The 20029-nt window shown below is 41.2% G+C and overlaps 1 long non-coding RNA gene across 1 annotated transcript; it reads left to right on the forward strand.

The window, feature by feature from the left end:
* The first annotated feature begins 3804 nt into the window (after nucleotides 1-3804).
* Nucleotides 3805-17297, forward strand: LOC121667887. The gene is made up of 3 exons (XR_006017180.1): nucleotides 3805-16516; nucleotides 16604-16631; nucleotides 17147-17297. It is a non-coding gene; the product is annotated as an uncharacterized LOC121667887 (long non-coding RNA).
* Nucleotides 17298-20029: the final 2732 nt, after the last annotated feature.

Raw genomic sequence — 20029 nt, forward strand, 5'->3', positions numbered from 1 at the left:
TTAAAGTTTTAATTCTTTTCTTTGTAAATATTCCAGTTTAGTAGGTTTGGGTCTTAAACGTTTCCAGTACTCCTTAACGGATCATGATGGATGAGCTTTGGACAAGGAACATGTGCTGCTCTTTAATATTGACAGGTCTTGAAAGCTCCTGAATAGATTAAATGTATTTTTGCCTTCTTAGAGATGGCCTTCTTGCCCAGAGTTTGGATCTAACCCAAGAAAAGACTAGGAATTAGCTCAGCTGCAAACAAAACCTGACTACTGGCTCCTGAATTATGAATTGAAACTTCACATAATGGAAATTTGAGGCCCAGTAGTCTAAACATAAAAGTTGCCTTGCAGTGTTGTTTTTGAATGAGTGCAGGTAGTTTTGCTGGTTTTTTTCTGCATGGCTTTTGCGTCCCTTCCTGTTTCATTCTTACTTGTTTTGATACCTAATTGTAGGCATACAATACATAATTGAGAGGCTGGGGTACAGGAAGTTTTCCAAATGCATATGAAATTTGGAAAACATAGCTCTTTACCTTCATGTTTAAAGGTACAGTGTGATAAGGGTGTAAGGGAATGACTGCAAGATTATGTAAATGTGTATATAATATCAAACTAGCTTTAAAACCTTTTTTGCCCCTGTAATGTTCAGGGGAGATTGTAATATTGATTCAGTATTCCCAAGTGCTAATTTTGGCTATAAAATGTCAATACTAATTTAATTTCTTAATGTTTCTGTCCATCTCATCATCATAGCTTTGACTGACTTCCTTTTCTTTCTCCACTCTCAAATTTAATATTGAAGTAACTCAATGTTTACATCTCTCCAACCCTTACTAGAATGATACAGGTCTGCATGCCCACAAGTATACCTGAAAGTCTCTGTAGGATCTGGTGCAGATGTAAAAAAGGAACAGCTAAAAGGAACAAATAATGATCTTGTTTCACCATCTCTAATCCACGGGCATTACCATATCCTTGTTGATTAAAGTACATTTTTCTGAAAAGCTGATAGTTTTGGTCTAATGACACCCAAGTGAAGGATTTGCTGTTTCACTTCTCCAGTTTTCTTCCAGTAACTAGTTGGCCTCACCCATAAATTGGTATCATATTTCTAATTTGTCTTGCTTGAACAGCAGCAGCTTCTGGGACTGAGCCCCACTGTGCCCTCCCTCCTGGGTAAAGAATCCTTTAGCATCTCCTCAGGATTACTACTTGCTGTTTATAATTGTCACTTCCCAACAGAGAGAGTGTTTAAAATCTCCAATAGAAACCTTTTGTTTCAACCCTCAGATTTTTTTCTTGGTGACTTCTTTTCTGCCACCTTCAATTTTCCAATAAAAATTTAAAAATTTGGATACTCAGATTCGAATGTAGAACATCAGTAGTGCCATGGAATCACATCCTGACTTTCTTTTTCCTTGTTTCAGAAAGCTGAAGGCTCTGTGAGTTATTTATTCATTGTGCTGTGGCAGTGGCAAGCTGCTCCTGAGCCACTCACCTGCCAGGATGCTGAAATTCTTCAAGACATCCTCTTGCCTGGAGCAGTTGCCTGTCCTCTGTGTTGCCAGAGGTGTAGCTCTGGCTTTGCCTGTTTTAACTGAACGTGTGCACATTTTTCTTTCTTCTTTATACTTTTATTTTTTTATTTCATTCTGCCAATCTATGTGTTAGCAGAACATTTCTTCCAAGGAATTGGTTATATCTAGACTTCAGCATTTTTATGTATCTGGATGAGCATCTGGCTAACTCTGATTAATGCAAAACCAAACTAAAGCAATTTCATTCCCCAGTGACTTTAAGCTGTCAACTACTTTGAGATCTGTCAGTTAGCCAACCCTTAATCCATTTAGCATGTGCTTTATTGACACGAGCCAAATTTGTAGTCAGAATATCATGTGGTATAAGTCACGTGCCTTGAAAGTCTTAACTACTCAATCAACTCTACCAGCCAAGCCTGTCATTTCAAATTCTGAAATCAGGTTTGTTTGGTATCATAAACCCCTTGAGATTGCCATTAGTTGCATTCCTGTCCTTTAATAGAAACCTATGCAAATTTTTCAGTTGCAAATTTTTCAACCACTCCAGCACTGGTTTTGGGCAAACAAGGCCCCCGTGGCCAAGGTGTGAAGTTAGCAGTCATTTCTTCTGGGAACCGTGGAGAATTGCATCCAGTGAGATGTACATTTAAAAATGAACTCATTACAGGCTGAGTATCAGTTAAAGCTGTTAAAAACTGCAAACAGACTGGAAAATTTGGAGCTGATATATTAAGTGCTGGGTGAGGAAAGTGTTTCAAATAGATCACAGGCTGCTGGCTTCCATCAAGACATTGGTGACTCTTGTAATTGTGCTTCTGTGTTCCAAGTGCCTGTCAGAGGTCAGCATCTCTGGGAACTACAGTGTTTGTACTTGATGTCATTGTTTATACTTTGATTCACAAGTCTAGTTTCTTATTGTGTTTTCTTCAGTGGAAAGAGATGATGTTAATAAATGTTCCCAGATAGGAATGCTCATCACAGTTTAGCTACACTTAAAATGCATTTCTTAAATCTTTGAACTTTTTGAGTGGAGAAACTGGCCTGGCCTTGTACTCAAAACTTAAACTGGGGCTACTGCAGATTTCAGCTTGATCTCTTGCTTTAGATTCTCAAGTTTGGTGGCTGTTGCAGTAGCTTCACAGGACCCAGTATCTTGGGAAGAGGATCCCATCATTAACATCACACACTGAGAGTTTGGGAGAAGTAGAATTCATTTGATGAGGTAACTTTTCTGCTTGAAAGATAATATTGAGGAAGCTTCAGAACATTCAAGGGCTTCCCTCTTTGCAAATTTATATCACTATACTGTAATTTCAAAAGAAGAATCTTTTACACGGTGGGAAGAACATAATGGAGTTTAAAATCAAGTCTATTTTAGTTTCGCGTAAATCCATCCTTACTAATCTTAATCTACCTTTACTAATCTTGCTAGCCTTCTGCAGAATTGGAAAAGGCTGGTTTAAATCAAAATAGTGCAAACTCAAGTCAAAACCCACTTCCTGAAGCCAGCTGGTGTGCAGTCACCACCCTTTACATGCTTCTGATGGAGCTTCTGATAACTTGGAATTATCCATGACTGATGTCTTTATCACAGCCTCCATGCTGTAAGGTGAGGGAGAGCCATCTGCTCACAGCAGGATTAATCCAACTGATGGCCCATGAGCACATGCTGCTGCTTCATGGATCTGCCTCTCTGAGTGATGGGAGAGGCCGCTGCTGTCATATCACTGTAGAGACAGGCATGTGGCTCACTGCACTTGAAAAAAGTCCCCCAGGATGCCCAAGCTTTTATTTTTCACATCAGCAGCAAAAGAAACACTTGTTCAGGGTGTTTTCACCTACGGCTTATGCCTCTAGGAAACAAGGCTGGAACTAAAACCCATAGGATGCTCAGTATTATCTCAAAACTGAACCATGGATTAAATCTTATTTTGCTTAAGGAGTGTAATAAATATTTATTTTGGGGAAATGGGAATGTCAGCAGAAGACTTAAATACAAAAAACAGTTTGAGATTTCTTCTTCTTCCTTTTAGTTCCTTTGAGCTTTTCCTTTAGGGTTTCATTATTAACAATGAAATAGCAAACCTGCTCAAGGGCAGTATTGTGCTCTGAGAATCAAAAGTGTGGTTATAAAAACAATGTTTTCCTCCATAGTATACCAGATAGCCTAAATTTTAACCCTGTAAAGCGGGATCCATGAACTGGGCCATATGAATTTTTGCTGATAAGCTTTTGAATTAATCCCATTCTGTACAGACCTGTGCCTGCAGAAGCTTAAGGAAATTCATCACAGTTGCAGATTGTTTTCCAAGTAATATCCTCATGGACTATGAAGCCTATCATTTTATGATAAATGTATAAAGGTTTTGCTTAACTTCGTTTTTGAGCCACTCCATCTCTAATCTCTGTTGCTCAGTTTTTAAGTAGGCTTTGGCAGTCTGGCTGAACTACAGTAGTGCTGACATTGAAATTGCACAGTACCAGGTGGGGGGAGGGATGTTAGAGGAGGTTCACTGTAGACACAGCTTGGATTTTTCCTCCCCTTTGATACAGCTGAAACTCTTACTTCCTGCACAGACAAGCGGTCAGCATGATTTTTGAATATTTGGGTAGAGGATAATACACAGCAAAGTAATTCAACTGTAATCCCTAAGGATAGGATAACAAATAACATCCCTGCTGTACAGGCAGCTAGAATTGTTCAGAAGGTGTAAAGGGGCTTTAATGTTGCGAGGAGCTGCCTGTAAAGGGTGCTTTTGAGTAGGCACATCTGTAACTTTGCAAATGAAATCAGTGGCAGGCACAGACGAGGCTGCTGGGTTGTTTGCTGTGCTGAGGTGACTAAGCATCTGCAGCTGCTGGCAGGTGTGCTCAGCGCTGCAGGTGTGGCTTCCAAGGCCGCTCTGCAAAGCAGGCATTTGCTTGCAGTGATCGAGGCATTGTTATCACTGCTCGTTCCAGAACAATCGTTGTTGAGAAGATTGCAGCATTAAGTAAATATTTTCCTTTACATCAGTGTTACTAGCTTTTAATCTGACTGGGTAAGGGGGAATGACAGTAGCTCTGGGAAGAGCTGTAGTGGGAAACTGGCTCTCAGGTATTTGGCTCAGGGCTGTTCTGCTCTGTGGGGCTGTGCCAGAGCTGAAGCAGGGGAGCATTTCGGCCAGCACTTAAACTGCCACTGCCGAAATCTGAGCCAAAGCATGAATGGCTTTGGAAATCAACATTTCCTTTTCAGACATGGTTCCCTCCTGCTTACTGTAGCAGCAGATACTAAAGTTTGAATTTCTGCAGGTTGAACTATCTTGAGATAACTGCAATGGGGAAGGATTATGAGAAGAGATACTGATATACTGCTCTTGTTTGTGAGTACACCTGAATAGAGAACTAGCCAAACATTTTTTGTGATCTGTGACGTGAACCTGCATTACATATCTATCTGTGAGGCAAATGACAAGCTTTTACTAAAAAAACCCCTAAAAACAAACCCAAATCTTAAAACTCACTGATTGTAGCATCCATCCAAGGTAGCGTTTGTTAAAAATGATTGTTAGTTGTACAGGAGTGTGTTGGCCTGTTCCTTTTTTCGTAGTTTGGGTTTTACAGCCTGTGGCGTGGTGTTAAGCTGTGGCAGCGTGGGAAGCATGCAGGGTGTTGGCACATAGCAGCTGCAGGCAGGAGCTCCATCTTCCATCCATTCAGAATCAGATGGCCCAAACCCACCTCAGGTTTATTCATATTTCTACAGGCTTGTTCATATTTCTACAGGTTTCTGTCCAATTCTTTACTATTGTCTAAGTTATTGTAGTTACAGAATGGGGGCTTATGTGACAAATAGCAATGAAATGAAGTTATGCACAAGTGGGTGCTGTTAATTTCAATTATAGTCATTGAAAGGCTTTGAAGAAATTAAAAGGCTTGGGGTTTGTTTGGGTTTTTTTTCCCCTAGGAAGGTATAAATGAAAAGTGCACCTTTTAAACAGATGGATGTGTGAATGATGAGGAGGTAATCTGATCTATAAATATAAATGGAATTTTGTCTGCTGGCTTCAGGCCAAAAAGCAATAGGTTGAAAAACAATTTAAAATTAAAACCCCCTTCTTTAACTTGAAAATAGTTTTTCTTCTGAACAGAATATTTCACAGTGAATGACCAGAGAGGCTCTTGATGAGAAATTGCTATTCAGCTGAGGAGCTCTGTCAGGCATGCAGATCTGGAAGTCACAGCATGTGACTCTACCCTTGTTGCCAAAGTTCTGCAGGCCAAATTATTCCCAGTATGATACCTAAAAAACTTAATCTGTGTTGATGTGTATCTCCTCTTGCAGTGCTCTTTTGTAACTATGACTTCAGCTGTGCTGGGTCCACCTAGCCCTATATCCCATCTGTGATAGTAGCCAGTAGCAGTTGCCTGAAAAGGAGTGTTGGAACAATCCAGATGAGATGCTTGGCCAAAATACTGTCCCTGATTCCTACAACTGCAGTCCAGAGTGCTCTTAAATCAGCAGTGGTGTCTTCTGTGCAGTGTCAGGCAAGGATCACGGAGCATGGTGCAGAGAGTGCCCTGGCAGCACAGCTCGTGCCAGGGCTGGGTCTGCCAGCACTTGGCTCCTCATGTGGACGAGTCAGGAGATCCAGCCCCAGGTGTCTCCATGGAGAAGCTGTGCTGGTCCCCAAGTTGGGAGGAACAGTCTGCTCAGGTGAGCGTGTGGCTCCTTTGTCACCAGCAGGTCCTGGGCAGCAGTCCCACACCACAGCTACTCAGAACAGGCCTGGGAAGGGAATTGGCCTTCCTGAGCTCAAGCAATATTATGTTTTGGGCATAACTGAAGAATAATGGACTCTTAGTCTAAGTGTTGTAATAAAGCTAAATAAGTTAAGAATGCCTTCTGTAGTCAAAAACTATTCAGCTAAAGCAGAGAGTTGAAATATGCAGAGGAAAAGCCTCCTCCAATAAAGCGAAGGGCAGCAGATGTTATTAGGATCTGTTTTGCCATCACAGCAGTGGTGATCCCAACTCTCCATTGCATTTGTAGGCTGTTGCTTTTCTTCCTGGGAAGGCTGTGAGGGTCATATGAGCTGTGCTTCCTGCTAACAGCCCCACTGTTGAAAACTTGAGAGGGCTTTTCAGTTTGCCAGACTTCTGGTGAAAGCCTCTGATCTGTGTTACACAATCGAGCCTCAGTTCATGGTAGTCGGAGGCCGGTAGCTGCTAACATGTGGGCAGCTCCAGTCTGCCTCTGAAAGGTTTTGTTCAGTGTGTGCCTCTGCTTGGCCCTGTCAGGCCCTTGTATTTTTCAAAATGTTAAGTACTCATTTTTGCTCCAGTACATTATCTCACAAATCTTCTATTGTTCTATTGCCCTTGTCTGAAGAGCACATTATGTGTGGTGGCACAAACCGTGGCCAAGCCATGCCTGCAGTGCGCTCAGAGGTGCTCTGGGCTGGAGTTGGTGCCACCCACCATTGGGTGGTTTGGGAATGCCTGGGTCAGGGGTGCTTTGGACTTATTCTTCTTGGCCTAAACTTGTCAATGAAAGCATAAAGTACTGTGGCTTTGTTCAATGGGGACAAGCAGTGACAGGTACACAGTGTGCCTATTCTTGGAGTTGTCAGATGGAAGGGAGCTAATATGATAACCCATAATACTTTGTCTTCTGTGATCTTGAGAGATAGCTGTGCTTACACATCTAATTTCCACTGGAGAGGGTTGGAGGAAAGTAAAACAGTCCCTGTTAAGGCTCAAACCCAGTCTAGCCAAGCTGCAGAGTTTTCATCAAAAGCAGGAAACAGATGGACGGGCACAGCTGCAGGAGGAGCTGCAACTTCTCTGGAAAAACTACCCAGGCATGTGCTGCAAGCAGGAACGCCTTGCTGTTCTGCTGTTCTGCACAGGGCTCTGCTCTGTGCCAGTGGATGGAATGGTCCCACAGCTCCTGCAGCTCAGGGAGATGCCATTTCAGGGAGGAACTGCCTGGCATTTCTCCCAGCGCTGTACACTTGCCTGTGTCCAGGATTTGCTCACTGTAGTAGAAGAAGAAAAGTGCATCAAAGACTTATTTATGTTTCCAAGTCTTACATTTCTGGAGTGTGCTGCAGGCCCTGTACTGGGGAGCTCACCCTTACCTCCTTTCCAGCAGCACTTCCTTGCTCTGTGTCCCTGCTGAATTCTCCATTTCGGAGTGGACAGTTGCATGATAAAGAGTTCTTGTACCTTGGTGGGCTCACAGAGGCAACCAGAGAAACCTCTGGGATATGCTGGAGCGGTGTTTCTCATGTTCTTCGTGAGACAGAAGAGAAGGTCCAGCACCGTGTCCCTGGTGTGTGCCCAGCCACTCACCCATAGCCAGTCTGACAGTCAGTCACTGCTCCTGTGAAAAATGACTCAGTGTGTGTTATTTATCTGGCACCTACAGGCCTTGACTCCTCCTATTTACTTAGAAGTGCAAATATTTAAATCTTTTCCAGAACAGATCTGTGTTATTGTTATTTAGAAGGTTTCTTTTCTTAAGCAGTTTAGGTTTTTTTCTTCTTTTGTGTGATTTTTGCCAAAATCAAAGATTTTTCCAAGCAAGAAGCCCATGTAAGCACAACTGTGTAGTGGAGAGAACTTTTCTCAGTTTGCTTTCTCTTTTCTAAATACAAAAGAGCCTTATTGAAACGTGCTTCCTTTCTGACTGCTAATGGCTTTTCCTTCCTTCCTCCTTGAAATGAGCTTAACATTCTCCCATCCTGTTGAGTATAAATTTCAGCCTGGACTGTTTTCCCTGTTGAGGTGTTGAGTCACTGGCTTTGAATGGGAACCTGTGATGAGATAGGGAGAAGTGAGGGCTTGGGAAGAAAGAGTTTTTCCAGCAGTTTGGTGGTACATGGGATGAATTTTTTAAAAACAAGGGTAAGGTGCTATTCATTTCAGCCTGGGGCTGCTCATATACTCTTTTCCTAGTTTTATTTCTGGATACTTTCTTATGTTCGATCGGGAAAAATTCCAGGACATTGATGCCTTAGGTTTTAACTTTTATATTTTTTAAATCCTGTACTGCCTAGTGTGTAACTGAAGTTTTGTGTGGCCTGTTAACCACTATTCTCTCATGCTGGTTAGACATAATAAACCCCTCTCTAGGTTTGCACTTCAAGAACACCTTGTTGTTCCAGGCCCCAAAATATGTAAACTAAAGCCTTTGAGAGGAGGGGCAAACTTGGGGTAATTACATCATTAACTGAAATGATAATTGGAAAATTAACCCTGATATGCAACTAGACCAAACTTATAAAAGTGTGAAGAACCACTGTGTGTGACCCAGCATCCATCTTGGGTGGAGCCCCTCGGAGGCTTTTGACTCCCAAGGTGTACCTTTGATGGCCCTTCAAATAAACACCTGCTGTTATTCTCTTAACTTTGTCTAGCCTCTGTTTTCAGGTAGCCACTTCAAGGCATCAGTTCAATACACAAAATACGTAGAGGAAGAGCTGGTTCCTGCTCAATAACAATGTTCCATTTTAAGCAGTCTCAGGTTAAAGGGGAAAACAATATGATGCCATATCACTCTAATCCATTCATCTCCTGGAGGAATGATGCTGAAATCTTGCTTCAAGGGCTCTGTGTGGGAATTATGTCCTGAAGCCTGGATATTCTCCAAGACTTAATTAAGCTTATTCATAGAAACCCTAAACTTTATGGAGTGGACAGCAGACCTCTAAATTTGGCACTAAGTGCAGAGAGGGTATTGTTTCTGCACACTCTGATTAGCAACACTGAGCAAAGACATACACTTGGTAATAATTAGTAAAATGGACAGGAATTAAAGCAAGCTTTGCTCTGAAAACAAACCAGATGAGCTAAACAAGTCATCTTCCTATCTGCATTTTTCTCTCTTAAGTAAGGTTTCATTTTGCGTGGTGTTGGGTTATGCCATGTGGGATGTATCTTCTCTGTCTCCCCTCTAGAACTTCTTTCTGGGCTGAAGTCCACAGCGGCAGATTTGAGACAAAAGTCTGTGTCTCCTCCAATACCATCTTGCCCTGCAAGATGAAGAAAACAAGGCTGAGCAATGGCATTGAACCAGCAAGAGTAAGATTAGGTTAGTGCCTCACATACACTTTTGCCAATCTCAGAGAAATCTGAATCCAAAGATCTTTGTTGCTAGTATTACCTATGCTTTGGAGGTTTCTTTTGCCCATTTTTCCTCCCCCAAGCAATAGGGCTGAGAACTCCTAAAATTACGACTCGAATTATTAGTGTAATATTTGTAAGGTGTCTGAGCTTGTGTGATAGCAAACTATTGTTCAGTTGGCTTAAGCAATAAAGGGTACTTTTTTATTTGGTAGAAAAGCAGGTGAGACTTCAAAACCAGTTGAAACCAATGTGTGCTGCTGCCTTCATGGATTTGTTTAGTTTGGAGTCTTCCCTCTGAAGAGCCAGCAGCGCAAGAGGGTCACAAAAGTGATTTAGAGGGCTTTTTTGTTGGCATTTGAGGGGTTTTTAAAATTGTTTTGCTTTAATTGCAGATCAGTTTAGAAGAAATAAGATTCTTCAGTAATATTTCCTTTTTAGAAAGCTCCTGTATAAGTGCAACTGAAGGGTTTGCTTGAGTTTTTTTAAGAGCTCTACCTTGAAGGAGTATTTCCTTATTTTTGGTATTACTTAGGATTTATGTATCAGGAGATTCTTTTTTTAATACAACTTTTCTCACAGCATCTTATTTAAGTGTGCAAAAAAGCTGAACAGAAGTATCATTTGGACAGAGCAAGTTGCGTGCTTTGCTTTTGTCACAGTTTTGTCAGTGTTGGGGCAAATTGCAAAATGTCTTCTGTTCAGAATTTTTTCCTGAATTCCACTGCAGATTAGTTTTGAAACTTGCTGCTCAAAGGAATTTAAGAAAAAATATCCTATGTAAAATTTTAAAAACTTTTGGTAGTGTTAACAGATAGAAATGTTGATTGACTTAATTTTTTTAGTGTAAGTCATAACATTTAGACATGCAAAAATATAAGTGCTTTTTAAAATGTAAAATGGCTCTATGAGACTGCTTAACTGTCTGTGCGTGACATCTCTAGGCTGCTTAAGTACTGTTTGCTTTGTTAGTGAGATGAAACAAGGATTTGAGAATGAAAGACAGTCGTGGTCTGGAGAAGCAATTGTTATCAGTGAACTTTGTTTCTTGGAAAACAAAGCCCTGAGAGCTGGAAACTTTGGCTTTGACATATTGGAGCCCATGTTTCACACAGATGTGCTGGCCCTGTTCTGATGACCAAGGGTCACTATGGGTTTCAGTGAGCTATTTCAACTTCCATCCTGCTTGAAATTGTGCACCTTCCTCCTGTCTGTGCTTGAATAATAAGGAGAGAACCACAGGCTGGAAAGCAGCTTAACTAATCCACGTTAAAGAGGCTGCAGTTTGGGATAGCTGAGGTCTCCTTACTATGGCAATTGCCTACCCAAGTGTGGAGTGTGAGTGAAGTGTCATTACAGCATTCACAAGTCTTGCGGCTGCTAACATGATATTGGAAGATTTTAATCTAACATAGAACAAATATCATCATCATCTTTCACATCTCTGAAAGCAGCAATGTGCTCTGTGTCTTTTATGTCTGATTCTTGCAGGCGCTTTGAATGCGTATCTTACGCCCTGTATCCTGCTTTTGAATTTGCAGTGCAGTATCATAACACTCCATCTTTCAGTGAAAGAGCCAGCTGTAGGATGAAGCCTAGTAAAAACCTCAGGGTTACACTCTCTATCTGAACTGCTTTAGAGATCAACCCAGCTGAATTCTAATTTAGAGAAAAAAGCTTCCCATGCTACATTTGCATTGTACACACTTACGGAGCTTTGTAAGAGTTGATCTTGAAGTGTCCTTTAGGCTGATTGTTCTGTTTTTATGAAAATTTTGCTTGTGAGAGCCCTTGGACACACACTAGTGAGGAAAGAGATAAATAGAAGTAGACCACAGAATTCTGAATCTAAATTATATCATATATCAGGAGAATAAACTTTGTAATTAAATATATGAGCAACTCTATCCAAGCCTCTTCAAAGCTCCGATTTGAAGTTCAGTAGTGTGGTGCTAGCCCATCTTGAATCATGTGTCCATCAAAAAATTCAAGGTCAAGAAGCTCAGGTCTACCAATTAGTTCCTTTTTGGTTGGGAATGCTTGTAAGAAGGCTCTTTATTTTTAGTGTCTGACATTGGAGATTGGAACTGGAGTGGGTGGAGGGATGGAGGTCCTTGCAAAAAACATCAGACCAAGTGACAGTGCTGCTTGCCTGAGGAAGGACATGATGGTGCTTGGCTGCCAGAGTCCTGGACAGCTGCTGGCTGAGCAGTGTCTGAGTGGAGATTAATGCAGGGGTATTTCCTTTCTGTACCTTTTTATTGAGTACAGTTTTATGGGCAGAAGTCATTTCAGCAAATCTAGGAAGATTTGTGTTCTTTCTCTGCCCTTTGGCTTAAGGGTGTAGTTATCTGAAAACGGAAAATACCACTGTAAAAAACTAAAATCACAACCCTCTGTAACAGGTCACCAGCCTGCCCGTAAAGAAGTGGCCGTGTGTGAGAGGGATGTCTGTCACTGGGGCAGGCAGCAGGGAAGTCTCATCAACTGCTTGGTTAATGGCAGCATCCTGAGCTGTCAGGCTCATTAGGGACACGCTGCTAATTTGGTCAGGCAAGGGCTGCCAGGCTGCATTGTGTGGGGTTAACCAGCGTGAATAGAGCCCGTAAGCAAAGCTGCTGGAATCTGCTTTTGTGTTCCCTTTGGATGCCTGTCCTCTGCTTTTGGCTTCTTTTCCAGTTCAAAGTGGCCACGTGGAGTTTTGGCACAGTGAATGCTGTCCGTAGATGAGTTATAGATTGCAGAAGTGAGCTAACTTGTGGTGAGAGGAGTTACCCACCTTCTCTTCTCACCTGTTTTTGCATACATTCACTTAGAGTGTCAATTCACTACTTCATGTGACTTAATTAGAAATGGATTAAGCCCTTTCTCTTTAAAACCCAATTTGAACTGCTTATAGGTATTTTCCTTATCATCCCTGCTCACATGTGCTAGGCACTGGCTATATAGCAATTAAAGTTTGCATTACTTTTCTACTGTCAAAAGATAACCTTCCTTCCCTTCCACAAGCCGTGGAGTCCTACAGGTGGGTTTGGAGGCCTGACAGTTGTGCCTTCCACACGCACTCCAGTCCCTGAAAGAGCTGGGAGGTTGTGGGCTGACCCTTTGGACACAGGAGATTGGTGGTGGGGAAAACGTTCCCTGTGTAGCCTGGCTGGGTGGGTGTGTTGGCTCCATGTTTGCCTGGCTGGAGCAATTTCTCATGGGATTATTGTAAAAGGTTGAGCAAGGAGAAGAGATTGTTTTCATCTCATAAAAGGAACAACCAGATTGTTTCACTGCTGTCTCTCCCCAGCGTGCGTCAGAATATACTGTTAATTTAGGAGTTGGAACCCAGTGGAGGATTTTCTGATTCTCTACCATGTGTTTGCCTTTGTGACTCCAGTTTCTCTCTCATCCTTTGGGGATGTTCTTCCCTGACATCTTCAGCCTTACCAGAACTTATTTTTGTTTCTGCCAGAGAAAACACTGAAATTAATAATTTTTGGTAACCATTTTCTACATCTTCATCTGATTGATCTGATTATGTTAAGAATGAGTCAAATACTCCATTAAGAGTTTCAAATGCTATCAGAACTGAAGCAGAAAGAGGTTTCCCAGGAGACTGACTGTGTGTGCCTGTGTGGAGCAGACTTGGCAGGGAATTGGCCTGCACAATTCCCTGGCAGAGAGCAGCACAGCTCCGGCAGTTCTGTCACCAGATACCTGGGGTGATCCTGAACTGTGAATAGACACCTGGTGGGTCAGGCTTTTATATCACACTGGGGGCTGCCCTGCCCTCAAGAAACAAGGGGAAGTCATGTCTCTGCCTGTTCATGTACAGGGATATTGATTTAATGCAGTGCCCCATTTTGGGAAACTGTTTTTCCAAGGGTGGAAAAATGCTTGCTCTGTGGGAGGGAATACTTCTTGCAAACAAGCACTGAATTTCCTCATTTTACTTTACTAGGGATTTCTATGAGAAAATAAGGCTGGAGGGGGGAAGTTTGGAATGATTCTGGGAAGCTTTGACTCAGAAAATGGAGAATGATTCATATTATTACTGTTATTTATTAAGGAGAACAGACCATGAACCTGATCTTTTACTTATCTTTGGAAACTTCAAGCATTTATGCTGTGACCCCAAAAGAGTTTCTGGGTTTGAACCAAGGTCTTTCAACATAAAAGCTAAATCCCAGCTGTGGGAGCTGGCCTATAACATTTTAAGAAGATTTATTCCTATTACCTTCATACTTGATGAATATTTTAATATCCTCAGTGCATCCCTTCTCTGTTTGTGAAACCAGGTGGTAAATAAGTCTTGAAACTTGGCACTTTCTGTGCTGTGACAATGGAAAACTGACAATGTCAGTTGTAATCTCTGGTTATTGCTGGAGTCTCAATGTAGAGGTCATTCATTTGAGAGTCAGTCTAGTTTTGATGGGGAGAATTTGATTACTGAGAAAAGCAGTATGTTTAGTTGCAACCTTTTTTGTCTTTTTAATTTGGGCATAAACATTTACTTCTCCAAAAATAATTGCTGTTAATAATCAAAACCTAAGATAATCAAAGGTGTACATTAGAAAGAAGGTTTTAAGCTCCAGCTTAAGATAATAGTGAGAACTGTGAGGTGATTTACATTTGTGTTTGTATTCTGCTACTATGAAAAAAAGGTAAGTGCAACCTAAACATGTTTTAATTATATTTGGCAAGAGAATTTAAAGAAAGGAAAAATCAAAACTCGACACAGTCTATGTCACACCTGTAATTTCACTCTTGTACTTCAGAAGTAGTATAACTTAATCTTTTAGCTAATTCCTTAGGTCAGTTTTTAAAAAATCAATCAGACAAGATTCTGTCCATTTTATGAAAATGGAAAGGCACTTGGCTGTGGCCACAGTTTTATCTTCTCCACTTGTAGGATCATACTGTGCACCTTTGGGTATGCTGTCAGTGGCTGAGAGTCAGAGAAATTAAAAGAAAGTTTTAACTTGTAGGTTTTAACTTTTAGAGTTAGAGATTGGAACAAATATCTCCATTATCCTCCTGAAAAATCCTGTTAGCAAAGCAGTCCCATCATATCTGAGCTACTGGCTTGAATATTGCTTGTATTATCTGTTAAAGTATAGCAGCTTAATCTCAGCAGAGATTGTGAAGGCATGCAAAGACTCTGCTAGTGAGAAAAAATGTATAGAAAGGACAAATTGTCACAGCAAGTGTAGAAACTTGAATTTAGACTGTATTTTACTGCACTGGGGAAGGCAGAAGTCCTCAACTTTCACAGCTGTGAATCAAACACTTCTGACCAACTTAACACCTATCCCAGAAGGATTTCCTTATAGGCTCAAGAAAACTGATTTATGTCAGTAGCTGGACACTGACATAAATCAGTGTGCAAAGTTAAGAAGTCTCCAGGGCTTTGGATAATCAACAGAAATCTTAATTATGTTCAACCCCAGATAAGAATTTATCAGTAATTACAGACATTTAGTTGACAGGTAAGCCGTCCTGTGAGGTCACCAAAAAACATTTCTTGGTTAATATCTATTAATAGAGTTGAAAGTTTTCTTTGCTTAAAGGTCCAAAGTAATGTCAACCACATGGCCACGGAAGAGATGTGATAAGGCATCGAAAATCCATCAGTATTTTCTTCATAAAGCTGCAAAATAAACACACTGAACTCTCCTGTAGTCAATTTATGCCTGAAATCAACTTGTCCAGTGTCCTGTCAGAGAATCTGGGTAACTGTTGTGGTAGAAATAAGATCCTCTGTCAGGATTGTAAATACCTTCCAAAACTGAACTCGTACAGTGAGCCATGCACTCAAACACTGGAGTCTGTGGCTGAAGTTACAGGGAGGGGCTGTATAAGAACAAACATATGTCAAACATATTGTATAGGTTTCCTCCTACTGGGCCTGGACTTCGTAGCTCACTTAGGTTGCCAGAATTAAACACGATACACAGTTTGTGGCTTTTGTGTCGTATTTCTTAATGCAATGCCTGATGTCCAGATCATATCCTGCAGAAAAATACAGGGATCTATAGTTACCCTACCAAGTGGCCTGTCTCCTGTCCTTGATTTGACCCCTGGTATTCTCCTTGGCTATTCCCATCTCCCTCCCCAAATCAGCAATCTGCATAAAGAAAATGAGCATCAAGATTTTTCCCAGCAAGAAGTATCCTCATAATGAGACCAAAAGCTCCATTTCATGGAAACATTTTGTGAGTCAACATGCTAAAATCCACAGTTCAGGCAGTACATCCCAAAGATCATTATTAAGTACTGTGGTTAAAAGCTGTTTTCTTGGGAGTGATTTTGCTGCTTGGTCAAATCTCTCACAGGTGCGGTCTATTAGGAAGTCCAGACCACTTCCTATTAACAAGCAAGCAAGAACAATCCAAAGGATAGCAATGATCTGTTGCCTTGCCAGCAGGGAAAGCCCAATAGAAGACTTGGACTTCAGTGGAACTAGAATCTGGGGGGAAAAATCCATAGTCTATAATGGGATTTTTGGAAGGAACCATTTATTCTGTAGAAAATTGTCCAGTCAAAAGAAATGGTAAGTTTAAGGAACAGGCAGAAGGAAAGGCTCAGGCAACCCAGCCTGGTTACTGAATTGAATGCAGCCTTCTCTTTGTGTAGTATGGGTGGGCCTGAGAAGAGATTTAAGTCATCTGCTATGCAACATGATTTACTTTGCCACAGCGAATTTAATCTGCAGCAGTCAACACTGATTGTTCAGGTTGGGTAACTCCAGCATTTGCAATCTGAGAATGCAGCCCCCCTCTTTTTTTTTTTTCTTTTTTTCTTCTTTTTTTTTTTTTTTTTAATTGAAGATGGTCAAAAGAATCCAAGTTACAGGGACCTTCCTCACCTGAGAGGCACAGAGTTTGGTAAGTAGATATTTTTGAAAATTCTCTTAAGAACACCCCAGCTTCAGCCTGGTGATGCAACACTGATATGTTCCTCTTTTTTCCTAGGAATGAGAATTCAAGTACCAGCAAGAAGGTAAGCTGTGTAGTGAGTTATTACAAATTTCACATCCATTCCAAAAAGATTCTTCCTAGAAATCCTTTGAATATGAAATTCAAACACTCTTTGAAGTCAGTTGTCTTGGAAAATTTTCTGGTCCTTTTTTCCCCCCAGTTCATGTAGAATGTGATAAATTATTCTTTTGTTTCCTTGGCTGAGGGGAATTCAGTGTGTATTTTTGCTTTACACTACTAGTTTGAGTGATTCATCTTGCCTTCCAAAGTGATTACATGTCCATCAATCCAACCACAGACCCTTTTTTGAAAACTCCTTGCTGCTGTTATATGTACTGAATAAATCCCAGCCAGACTATCTCAAATATATGTTTCTGTGACACAATGAAATGATTGCAGGGATTATAGCTCTCTGTAGCTGCAACTGAGAGCTATTTCAGCACCAAGCAAATAAACCAAATAACCTTCCCATTCCCCACCCCACTCACTAAAACCACTGCAAAGTGTGTATAACCTGTATTTGATCTTTTTTTGCAGCATCCAGAAGAGCCTGTGGAAGCAGCTACCTGGACCAGCCCTCTCACTGTTTTCCACCTGCAGCCTCATGAGCCTTGTCTCCAAATAGCTGCGTTTGGGCTTTCTCCTGGCACTGAGTACTCTGCACGTTATTAAACATTTTCCCATCTGGTTTTGGCTCCACAATGGATTTTTCCTGAACCCTGAAAGCAGTGAATTGTTTTGAAAGAAAATTACCTGAGTGAAGCAGAATACAATTTGAAGAGTCTTTCACATGTTAGTGCTAAATCCTGGAAGCCTCCCTTCAGAATTAGTGGTTCCTCAGATGCTTCAATGGCCAGGGCTGGCAGTGCTCTCACAGGCAGAGCAACTCTCAGGTGGCCTCCTTGGCTCTGGTTTTGCCTCAGGTTTTTTTCACTTCTCTTTCCTCAGAGTTGTCTTTCCTCCTCATCTCCTCCTCCTCTTTCACTCATGGGTGTTGCTCCTCAAGAGCAAATTCTCATAAATTTGCATCATGGTTGCTCTGGCTCCACCTTCTGCTCTTTGCATTATTTTTAATCAAACAATATCACTTTTGGGGGCCACAGAAGCATGTTTGACACGTTTAAGTTGTCGCTGTGAGGTTCTCCAAACAGAATTCAAACCATTCTGTTGCAATATGTACCAGAGCCTTTCTAGCAGCTGTGTTTATACAGCTTCTAGTAAAATGGGTCCCTGATTAGGATTTTTGAATAGCTCATTCACTGAAAAAATGGTGTTTTGAACTAGCTAAAGCTATTTAAAAAATTGGGATAATATATGATTAAAAGTTTTGGTTTGAAGAAATCAGTGGCAACACCCTGCCAAATTTTAGGCCCCAAACATGATCGCCATTAGTATCATAAAGATTAAGTTACTGGATTTTAACTGGGCAAGTAGTGGTTTTCTTTTGCTTGTTAAAAAACTTAACTGAAAAATTTGTTTGTCACAGATTGAAAATTGTATCTTCAGTCACCCAAAACTGTTGAAGTTTGGTAAATTAGATAAAACTGAGGACAGGTTCTTTTTTGGTATTGTCAAGCAACAGCAACTTGAGGGCAACTTAATCTAGAATAGAAACTGAATGTTAGGCAGTTCTGGGGTTGTTCCACAGTCATCAAGACAAGCTGTTTGAGAAACAAAACCCCATCCTCAGCTGAGTGACACTAACACACACCACAGACTCTGTGTTTTGGGCTGGTGCATCTTCAGGAGCCTCTCTGCTCCTGCCATGCCAGGCAACCTCCTCAGGAGGCTGGACGGGCAATAGTTGGTTTGCCAGCAGCAGTGCCTTCTGCAGGGAACCCTGCAGGCTCTTCTTCCTGCTGGTGAGGCTGGGGGGAAAAGGTTCCTCATCTTTGCTGTTTCCAGAATTCTGCAGGTTTGGTTACTTGCATTCGTGCTGCAGATACTGGCACTGTACACAACCACTAAGTGCACATTAAGGCAGGGAAACACAAATGCTGCTTCTGCTCCATTAAGCTGGAACTAAGGATTAAAGGACCAAAAGCTACTTCGACTGACAAACTCCATATTTAAATGTTTTTTAAATCGTAAACTAAGAGTAAAGATTTATAAGTTTGTGTCATGATCCATAAATCTAGATCTCGTCGTTTGCCTCTAGACAAATGGCTTGTAGAGGAATTTGTAGTGGTTTGGATAAGTCTAGGTTTCAGCAGTCAGCCCTCCTGAGTCAGACATGTATGAAACATCTGTGATTGTTTGAGGAATTTGGCAGACAATCTTGTACTTAAATCACATTTTCCCCTTTGAAAGTTGGAAATGTCCATGTATAAATTAGACACAAAAGCCACATAACTCTGCACTTGTGAATTAGACAAGGTATCAACCTGCTGTTACCTTGCAAATCCTCCTGCAAGGTAAGAGCGAGTTGATACCTTGCTATAATAAAAGAGAGCAGCTTAAAGTTCTTTAAAACTGTGTACCTTTTTGTGCCCCAGAATAAAGTCTAATAGCTTTAGGGGGAGTTGTTGCTAAATGGCAGACTACTTTAGTGTTCAGAATTTATCAGTTAGCCAAAAGACTTAAGACTGAAATCAAAAGGTTCTTTGAGTAAAATTATACAAACCCTCCTTTCCAGGCAGAATTGCTGAGTTACGTGCGTAGTTGTCACATGCTGGGCCCCTGAGTACATTCACCATGCAGTTGTGCAGAGTCTGTCTAGAATTATTTCATCCTGTAATGAGACCATGTGAATTCAAAGCATATTAAACTTAATCCTAGTTTTCAGGATTATACCCTGTAAATTTAAAATTGCAGAGTATAAAAAATGCATAATGTTCCTGACTGCTTATTATAAAAATGGGGCCCTGCTTATTGTGAACCAGTTTTGGTTCTGCCGCTGAAAGCAGAATTTGGTAAAGGGACTTCAGTGGGAGATTCAAGCTGATGTCTGGTGACCTTTGTCAAGCAGAACAAATGATTGCTATGTTTGCTGGAATTGTGTTAGCGTGGATGCTTCTGGTACAGCCTGAGCAAACGAAGTTTGAAAGTCTGGCTGTCTATCAGCAAACTTTGCCTTTAGATTGAGTCTACAAATGCTGCAGCATGGACCCTCCAGGCAGGAATTGAGGCTCTGCTTTATTTGATGCCAGGTCCTTTAATAGTTTCAGAAAGTGATTTTGCTTGTAATAGAAAAGCATGATGAAAACAGACATAATCCTGAATAATGTGTTAAAACCAATTCCTGTGTGTCAGATTCCTGCATAGCATGTCCTTTGGTACACACAGGAATTGTCTGAACAACCTGAGGAAGAGGCAGTCACACACATACAAGCTGCAAATCTGTGTATTCCAGCTCTGGAATGACAAAGCAGAGCTATCAACTATTTAAGCTAAACCCAGCTCATAGTGGACACAGAGCCA

This window comes from Corvus kubaryi, unplaced genomic scaffold, assembly GCF_017639235.1.
Source record: "Corvus kubaryi isolate FWS band 111438036 unplaced genomic scaffold, C.kubaryi_AGA036_p1.0 37382, whole genome shotgun sequence".
Lineage (NCBI taxonomy): Eukaryota > Metazoa > Chordata > Aves > Passeriformes > Corvidae > Corvus > Corvus kubaryi.